This window comes from Neoarius graeffei, chromosome 22 (genome assembly GCF_027579695.1).
Source record: "Neoarius graeffei isolate fNeoGra1 chromosome 22, fNeoGra1.pri, whole genome shotgun sequence".
Taxonomy (NCBI): Eukaryota; Metazoa; Chordata; class Actinopteri; order Siluriformes; family Ariidae; genus Neoarius; species Neoarius graeffei.
Window position 1 is genome coordinate 39,650,903 of NC_083590.1, and position 10,128 is coordinate 39,661,030.

Sequence of the window (10,128 nt, forward strand, 5' to 3'; positions counted from 1 at the left end):
ACTGTTATTATAATGCCAATATACTTGAACTGTAATTATGTTACACATGGTTGCACACCACTGGATGCTGCTACTATCAGCCACTTTACTTGCCCTTAAGGTTTTATCTACTGTGCTTTGTCTTGGGTGTATTCTCCATGCAGGACCTATACAAATGTGTCTGTATATAGTAACTATTAGTTCAATAGTAGTTTTTGTATTTTGTATATTGTACATACCTTTTCTTTTTATTCTATGTGTGTGTGCACTTTATGGAGCAGCTCTGAATCTCGTTATACTCTGTGTGATGACAATAAAGGCTTTCTATTCTATTCTATTCTATTCTATTCTATTCTATTCACCATGGATGCTGAGAGACTTGCTATGATTGGTGCTAAACCAACTTTATACCCCCGCCGAGCCAAAGCCCGCATGCGCAGAACGCCGCTATACCAACACTCGCTACCGCTCGCTACCGCTAAACCAACGCTAAAGCAACGCCGGCTTCAGCGTTGCACCGCCAAGCCAACGCCCGTGTTTTCGATTTTTTTCCCATTTTGTGCGCGGTGACGAGCGTTGTCGAAATTCGGCCCCCCCTCCCTACCGTTCAAGGAACGCTCCAGCAAAGTTCGGGCGGTGTGACCGGGGCCTTACAGAACCAGCCACAGTTCTTCTGGACACTTTGACTGTCACACTTGCTTCTTCATTTTGCCGCAAAACCCAGTAGCCTTCATTATGTTTTCGTTTTTAATCTGAAAAGTGCTCTCTTATGGAATATGCTGCTCAGATACAAACTTTTTTTTTCTGTAACATTTAATTTTGTGCTGGAAAATGAACCTTTGTATACTCTAAAAAAAAATAGACTGACTCGATAATGTAGAAGTCATAAAATAAAAATCTATACCGAAGTTTGTATGAAAAAAAATAGGGTGCCTAAGACATTTGCACAGTACTGTATATGAGGGTATCCATGTGATGTAAATATAAACAGAGGCATCTTGGCAGTGCTGAGATTCAAACTTATAACCTTCTTTTTGGAGAATCTTAATCACTGAGCCACTGCCTTCGGAGCAAGGAGAGGCAACAGAGTATGTCCAGATTCTATATGTATTGGAAATACATTACATATTGAGCAAATGACAGGTTAAATCGGAGGAGTCTATGGAAGTTTGTTTTATGGAAATATACAGCATGTAACTCATAGCACGGTGTAATACGAATACTAATAATGATAATAATAATAATGATGTTACGCAGCATCATAATGCTTTACAGATATTGTGCGTGCTTTCCTTGTTTATGTATTTTATATATTCATTATGGATACATAGAATTCTGTCAGTCAGGCAGCTTAATCATTAAAGCACTCCAGTGTCTTGCAAAAGTATTCATCCCCTTTGGTGTTTGTCCTGCTTTGTCGCATTACAAGCTGGAATTAAAATGGATATTTGGGAGGTTAGCACCATTTGATTTATACAACATGCCTACCACTTTAAAGGTGCACACTGTTGTTTTATTGTGACACAAACAATAATTAAGATGAAAAACCAGAAATCTGGAGTGTGCATAGGTATTCACCCCCTTTTGTATGAAACCCCTAAATAAGAGCTGGTCCAACCAATTCACTTTATAAGTCACATAATTAGTTGATTAAGATCCACCTGTGTGCAATCAAAGTGTCACATGATCTGTCACATGATGTCTGTATAAATCAACCTGTTCTGGAAGGACCCTGACTCTGCAACACTACTAAGCAAGCAACATGAAAACCAAGGAGCCTCCAAACAGGTCAGAGACAAATTTGTGGAGAAGTATAGATCAGGGTTGGGTTATAAACAAATATCCCAAAGTTTGAATATCCCACGGAGCACCATTACATCTATTATAGCAAAATGGAAAGAATATGGCACCACTACAAACCTGACAAGAGAAGGCCGCCCACCAAAACTCACAGACCAGGCAAGGAGGGCATTAATCAGAGATGCAACAAAGACACCAAAGATAACACTGAAGGAGCTGCAAAGATCCACAGCGGAGATGGGAGTATCCGTCCATAGGACCACTTTAAGCCGTACACTCCACAGAACGGGGCTTTATGGAAGAGTGGCCAGAAAAAAGTAATTGCTTAAGAAAACATGTTTGGAGTTTGCCCAACAGCCTGTGGCAGACTCCCCCAAACACATGGAACAAGATTCTCTGGTCAGATGAGGGTAAAATTGATCTTTTTGGCCATCATGGGAAATGCCATGTGTGGCGCAAACCCAACACCCTGAGAACACCATTCCTACATTGAAGCATGGTGGTGGCAGCATCATGCTGTGGGGATATTTTTCATTTGCAGGGACAGGAAAGCTGGTCAGGATTGAAGGAAAGATGGATGGCACTAAATACAGGGCAATTCTGCAGGAAAACCTGTTTGAGTCAGCCAGGGGTTTGAAACTGGGATGAAGGTTCACATTCCAGCAGGACAATGACCTTAAACCTACTGCGAAAGCTACATGGAGTGGTTTAAAAGGAAACATTTAAATGTTTTGGAATGGCCTAGTCAAAGCCCAGACTTCAGTCCAATTGAGAATCTGTGGCATAACTTGAAGATTGCTTTACACCGATGCAACCCATCTAACTTGAAGGAGTTGGAGCAGTTTTGCCTTGAGGACTGGGCAAAAATCCCAGTGGCTAGATGTGCTATGCTAATAGAGACATATGCCAAGAGACTTTCAGTTGTAATTGCAGCAAAAGGTGGCTCTACAAAGTATTGACTTGGTGGGTGGGGTGAATACCTATGCACACTCCAGATTTCTGGGATTTTTTTTTCATCTTAATTATTGTTTGTGTCAGAATAAAGCAACAATGTTCACCTTTTAAGTGGTAGGCATGTTGTGTAAATCAAATGGTGCTAACCCCTCAAAAATCCATTTTAATTCCGGCTTGTAATTTGACAAAACAGGACAAACACCAAGGGGGATAGATACTTTTGCAAAACACTGTATCTGTTCATTTTGTTACCTTAAAGGTTTTTATTGTATGTGTATTTTTTCCTCATTCAATTTTAATTTAGCCTCTAAACTGAATACAGCACCACAAGCTGATGATGTCATGCAAGATGTTTGCTTTTCCAGCAATACAAACAGAGATTTAATACAGCTTTTTTTCTCGCTCTGCTTAAGATTACATGATTACGCTGGAATGCATCGCAGGTGCACCTGTGTCAGTCTCTTCCCTTCCATCTGCTCCCTGATGTCACTCGGTTCTGGAAAGCTTCTTATGCTCCTTCTCTGTTCTTCGTCAGAGTGTTAATAGCTGACAAGTGTAAAAAATAAAAACAGGATGCTCTTTGCACATTCCCTTCACATTCCTGCAGAGTGTTGCTTAACAGTAGGAAAGGGAAAACATTGGAAAAATACAGCCGGGTCTCCGCTGGTTAAGAGGAAGTGATATGGAGAGCATGGAAACTGATTAAGGCTTGCTTAATCACTGGGGTTGTCAAAACACTGCTTGCTTTGTTATATTCGTTGTTTTTTTATTCCCTGCATACATTCCTGCATTCTTTGATCTAACTGTGCCAAATGTGAAAATAGGTGTGTTCATGGCTGCAGGTGACATGCACTTCTTTGTACTTTTGTTTGTGCAAGTGTGAACATGAGGTTCTGTGTGTACTTTGCCATGGTCTCTTCGAGAAAAATAGCTAAATATTAATAAAGAATTAAGATTAATATACCCCTGTGAAGTCCACAAATAAGCATTTGTTTAATGTTTTATTAATGCTTTCATAATGAGGAATTAATGCGTGGACTGATCCTTAGCACAACAGAAAATGTTAAAAAAAAATCTGATTCATATTCGTAAGTAGCCATTAATAATGATAATATTCAGGCATTAATTTCTTGGTAACCCATTCTGTTAATATCCTGACTTGCAGTATTACAGTGTTGTAATGTCACCTCTATCCACAGCCGTAAGTTAGATCTTAATGGCAACTACTCATATGCCACAGTCAGTGTTGTAGTCAAGTCACTCAACCTCGAGTCCGAGTCCAGTCTCGAGTCCCCAGTGTTCAAGTCCGAGTCAAGTCCAAGTCATTAAAAAAAATTTGAGTCAAGTCCAAGACTCCAACCGCACCGTTTGACGGTGGCTGTTTTAGCGCCATTAACATTAGTTTGTTCCTGAGCATGACGTATGAACAGGTGAATGTGCTTCTCTTTATCAGGGAGTGTTAAGTATTCTGTCAGACATGGTTGGGAGATGGATGTAAGTGCAGAAGGTGTGTTTATTAATACAAGTGAAGACTGTAAACAATCCAGAACAGCAGGCAAAATCATAAAACGGTGAAACAGGCAATAAGTCAAGCGAGGCACAAACAGGCTATCGTAGACTCGTCAGAATCAAAGACGAGAAACAGGAAATCAGGGATCAGGAAACCAAACAAGGAAATAAGGCTCGGTAATGTGTTCAGCAATACAACTCAATACTTCGCAAAGTATGTGCGTTTACACCGTTTTTTTATCAGCACACTTTTTGCTCCTTAATCCTGTGCAGGTGCGAGGATACTATCAAAAACCTTGGTGTCCTTATTGACAGTGAACTTAACTTCAACAGTCATTATGAAAGTGGTAAAAAAAGTCTGCATTCTATCACCTAAAAACCATTTCTAAACTCAGGGGTCTCATGTCAAAGCATGATCTAGAAAAACTTATTCATGCTTTCATCTCCAGTAGGGTTGATTACTGCAATAGCCTTTTCACAGGTCTTCCAAAAAAGACCATCAAAGAGCTTCAACTAATCCAAAATGCAGCAGCAAGGGTTCTTACAAGAACAAAAAGGGTAGTCCATATCACTCCAATCCTAAGGTCTTTGCACTGGCTCCCAGTGAGCTATAGAATTGACTTTAAGGCATTACTTCTTCTATTTAAAACATTAAATGGGATGGGACCCAGCTACCTACTGGATATGTTTCAATTATATGCACCAACTAGGTCTCTAAGATCACAGGAGAAAAACTTGCTAGTAATACCAGCTGTCAAAACGAAGTGTGGTGAAGCAGCCTTTAGTTGCTATGCTGCTAAGCTTTGGAACCAACTTCCAGATGAGATCAAAAATACTCCTACTGTTGTTAGTTTTAAATCCAGGCTCAAGACAGAGCTGTTTTCAGATGCTTTCACTTGATTAATTTTTACCTAAAGTGTAATTAATTTCCTTTAACATAATTTCTTTTAATTTTGATTTTAATGATTTTACTTTAATTCTTTATTTTAATTTCTTTTTAATTTTGGATTTTAATGATTTCACTTTTACTTTAATTCTTTGTTACTGTTCTTATGCTTTTATTTTTTGTGAAGCACATTGAATTGCCTGTGTGTATGAAATGCGCTATACAAATAAACTTGCCTTGCCTCGTTTACAGCCGGTGCATGAGAGTCCACTTGGTGGTGCGCTGTCCAGAGTGCGCCTGAGAGTCTATCTGATGCATGCGCCAACACGCACAGGTGTGACACCCTTGCACGAAATTAGTACACAAACGAATGTACCGGTAGATATAAATGTCTCATGGCAAATTATGATGGCATGTTACAAAAAATAAAGAAAAAAATCAGAGTCAGAGTCTCCAGTTTACGAGTCCTAATGCAGTTAATGCACGAGTCCAAGTCCAAGTCTGAGTCATCAGTGCTCAAGTCCAAGTCGAGTCATGAGTCCTTAAAATTAAGGCTTGAGTCGGACTCGAGGTTGAGTCCTTGATTCGAGTACAAGCCAGAGATTCAATACGATGAGCCAAGTATAGGATATGAAAGTGCTACCATTATATTCTGTAGTAATGCTAGATCAAGCTTCCCAATTCCATAAATCATTACATCATGTAGGCTACAACATTGTATCGCCAAAATTATGTAAACGCCAAATCATCACAACCGTATGTGCTTGTTGAACATCCCACTCCAGAGCTTGTCCCCTTTGCTGCTTTGACAGCCTCCACTCTTCCTGTAAAGGCCAATTTATACTGACAACCCAGTCCTCGCAGATAGCGTCGCAGACAGTGTCTGCGTAGCCCCCCCACCTTCGCAGATGCTCTGCGCGCACCTCCCAAAAATTGTGACCACCGCAGAAGCCTCGCAGACAGCGCCGCAGACAAGAGGGCTCTGATTGGTCCACTCTACATCCGCTGTACACGCACTTCCGCTTCCCTACTTTCCCGGTTTGGTTTGTTTTCACGACCGGCATTTTTAAAAACACGAGCGAAGATGGAGCAGCATGAAGAGCGGTTGATTGAGGAAGTACGGACATCTATACGACTCCAGTTCTAGTCATTATAAAAAAAAAGTTCTAGTCATTATAAGTAACCGGAGGATAAACACTCCACTAACCACACCCATCAACTACTCCTAGCGACTTCGCGCCCCCTTGCGTTGTGCCGGTGAATAACATCGCGCACGCCTATTACTCCCGCTCAACAATAAATTACAACTGTCTGCGAAAAGCTATCTGCGAAAGCCTTGTTGCAAGAGCATGCAGAGGCCTTAAGGCTTTACACTATTTTCTGGAATATGGTTGTGGGGATTTGTGCACATTCAGTCACAAGAGCATTAATGAAGTCAGGTATCAATTTTCGGTGTGGAGGCCTGGTGTTACAACACCCGGCCCAAAGGTGTATAGCCAGAGATGTTATAAATGAGGAGACCAACTACTTAAAGAATCCTGAATAGAAATCTATGGGAAAAGTCTATGATGCCAACAGTGGTGGTCACTGGCACACATCCCGCCACTCTCCACAAAAAGTCAATCGTTGGCCAAACCTGAAAACATATTCAGCCAATCTTGCAGTTGCACTGGTGCAAGGACACAATTGTTCATGCGTAGTAGAAGTATTGTGACTTCATAGCAAAGTTGCGCATGCATAATAGAAGTATAACCTGTGAGAAAAATAAAAAGTTTTTTAAACCTTATTTTGGGGCAAAGTCATCAAACTTTTGAAGCGGTTTTAATCAGATTTGACTGATGAGTCCATACATACAGTTCTTATATCTAGGTGGGCATTGAAAGTGCAGTTATGGCTCTCTCCCCATTCACTTAGATAAGGGTAGGATCTTATTAGCCCAAAATAACTGCCCTGGCACATTCCCAAGATGGCTGCTGAGTGGCAAGACTTGCCTATCAGGACTTTGGTATCGTGCCATCTCCAAGTTAGCTGCTTGCCTTGCAAAAAATGTTAGGTTAGTGTAATACTACTTTATGGCTTTGCCTACAGTCACCATCCTTAATTGGTTTGTGATTAGATAATCTCCACCACTGACCACAGTGTCTTCTACTTTTTTTTTTTCTGGCTTCCAAACAGGTAGGTCTTCTTCATTTTGAAAATGGTGTCAGCCTTCCTGGGTCCCTCAAAATTCCAAGCAGGGCCCCAAGCAATTGCCTGCCTTGGCTGTTCTGTAGTGACACCTTGACAGAATCCTTTTTGTGAGAATCAGGGGATGAACCTCATGTGAGATCGTTAAAACTTCAATGTTATTATATTTGATTATGCTTGTGTCACACATTGGCGTTTCAGCCTCGCGTATGTACGGCATATCAGGATATGTGGCAGTAAGGAAGGAACATCACAGCATCGCCAGCTTACGTAGCTAATACTCTAGGATGCATAACATGATCTCCTTGTACTCCAGGGTGTGGTGCATTTTTAAGTCCGCACTTAAAAATCCATAGCACATATGTAGCAGCTTTTATACGTCACATATACATCACGTGTATGCCGTAAAAACGAAGGCTACGCAGCAGTGATGCAGCGGGAACGTTGCTCGAACACCTATTATGCCGTGCAAACGCTTTAGTTGACATGTGTCTGATGAAGGTGGCTCTGGGGTTGGCTGGGTGGATGAGGCTGATGTCTTCCCTCTTCTTTTGCCCTTCTTGGGTCCTGACTTCTTCTCTGGCATGATGCTTTCTTGACTGTAATGAATGACAATGAACGCAGCATGGGGCCCCATTTTATACCCACCTGTGAACGCCACAGATACGCCGCAGGTACGCAGCAGCAACGTCACACGTAAGAACGAAACGCCACACCAACAAAATGGTTACGCCACGGTAATGGATCATACGCCATGCATATGCCTCAATACACCATAACTTTAGGTCCCTTGAATCCCATACAAACTCCAGATATGCCACAGAAATATCACACATATGATGTGTACATCACAGGACTATAATTTTGGACAAAATACACCTCATTTTTTGGTGTTTGACCCACACACCGCTTACATGGTAAGATACGAGACAGTGTGACACAAGCATTAAGATTGTCTGAAAACAATTTATTAGTGCTGCTGGCTTCAAATAATGAATTGTGGATTGTCCCATAGTCTTGATTAACAGAATGAGGTAACAAGCTATAAAGGACTCTTCAGAGGTGACTTCTGTGGTTGTAAAGATATAGTTTCATTAGTTTACGATGCACGAAGGATTAACATATGTATTAATTCATGATAAGAAAGCATTAAAGTATTGATATATTACTTATTTGTGGATCTATATGGTAAATTAAGGTTGGATTTTTCAGATTTTTTTCAGTGTTAGATGAAGCGACTGCACCAAAAGGTGTATTTTTATTTCTAACTCTTTATTACTAATCTTTAATCTTTACAAGGGGTGCACTGTATGTATATGTGTGTGTAGAGCTCTCTTAGGTGTGGGTGGAGCACAGAGGACGGCAGGACAAAGCTTCAGGGAACAACAGGCTTTTATTGCCAGACTTTTCAGTATAACAATCGTTCTTATTTAGTAAATACACACACACACACGCTGTGTTCTTGTCCCAGGAAGAGCTCTCCTCTGCTCTCCCTCTGCCTCCTTAAATAGGGCGCGGTTATTGGGAAGACACACAAACACAGGTTAATTACCGTCAGGTGTAGTGATTCTGCCACTCACCTTCCCTGGCTCCGCCCTCCTGTCACAGACCGGTGCTTGACCACGCCCCCGCTGCCACATACCCCCACCGCCCGACTCAGGCCGGGCGCCCGTCCGGCCCGCAGCCGACTCCCCCCCCCCCCTTGACGGGAGAGGAAGTCCGCCACGACCATCTGCGCCACCGGCCTGTGGACCACCTTCAAATTGAAGGGTTGGAGTGCCAGATACCAACGGGTGATCCGCGCATTGGCATCTTTCATGCGGTGGAGCCACTGGAGGGGCGCGTGGTCCGAACAGAGGGTGAAAGGGCTCCCCAGCAGGTAGTAACAGAGGGCGAGAACCGCCCATTTGATCGCCAGGCATTCCTTCTCAATAGTGCTGTAGCGCCCCTCACGCACCGACAGCTTCCTGCTAATGTACAGGATGGGGCGGTCCTCCCCCTCCACCTCCTGGGACAACACCGCCCCCAGCCCTCTGTCCGATGCGTCGGTCTGCAACACAAAAGGGAGAGAAAAGTCAGGGGAATGTAATAGTGGCCCCCCACACAGTGCAGCCTTTACCTCAGAGAAAGCCCGCTGGCACTGCTCCGTCCACTGGACCGGATCTGGCGCCCCCTTTTTAGTGAGGTCAGTCAGCGGGCTGGTGACGTCTGAATAATTAGGTATAAACCTATGATAGTAGCCAGCCAGCCCCAGGAACTGTCTCAACCCCTTTTTGGTCTTGGGCCTCGGGCAGGCCACAATCGCTGCTGTCTTATTAATTTGGGGATGCACCTGCCCGTTGCCCAAGTGGAAGCCCAGATACCGTACTTCCACCCGCCCAATCGCACACTTCTTCGGGTTGGCAGTGAGACCCACCTGCCTCAGCGACCTAAGGATGGCCCTCAGGTGTTGCAGGTGCCGCTGCCAGTCGTTGCTTTAAATGATAATATCATCAAGATATGCGGCTGCATAGGTGGTGTGGGGCCGGAGGACCCTGTCCATCAGCCGCTGAAACGTAGCGGGCGCCCCAAACAGCTCAAAAGGAAGTGTGACAAATAGGTGTAAGCCGAACGGTGTGGAAAAGGCCGTGTTCTCCCGGGATAATGGAGTCAAGGGGATCTGCCAACATCCCTTCATCAAATCCAGTGTCGAGTAAAAGCGAGCCATGCCTAGTCGATCGAGCAGCTTGTCAATACGAGGCATTGGGTACGCGTCGAATTTAGACACCGCGTTGACTTTTCTATAGTCCACACAGAACCGGACTGACCCGTCG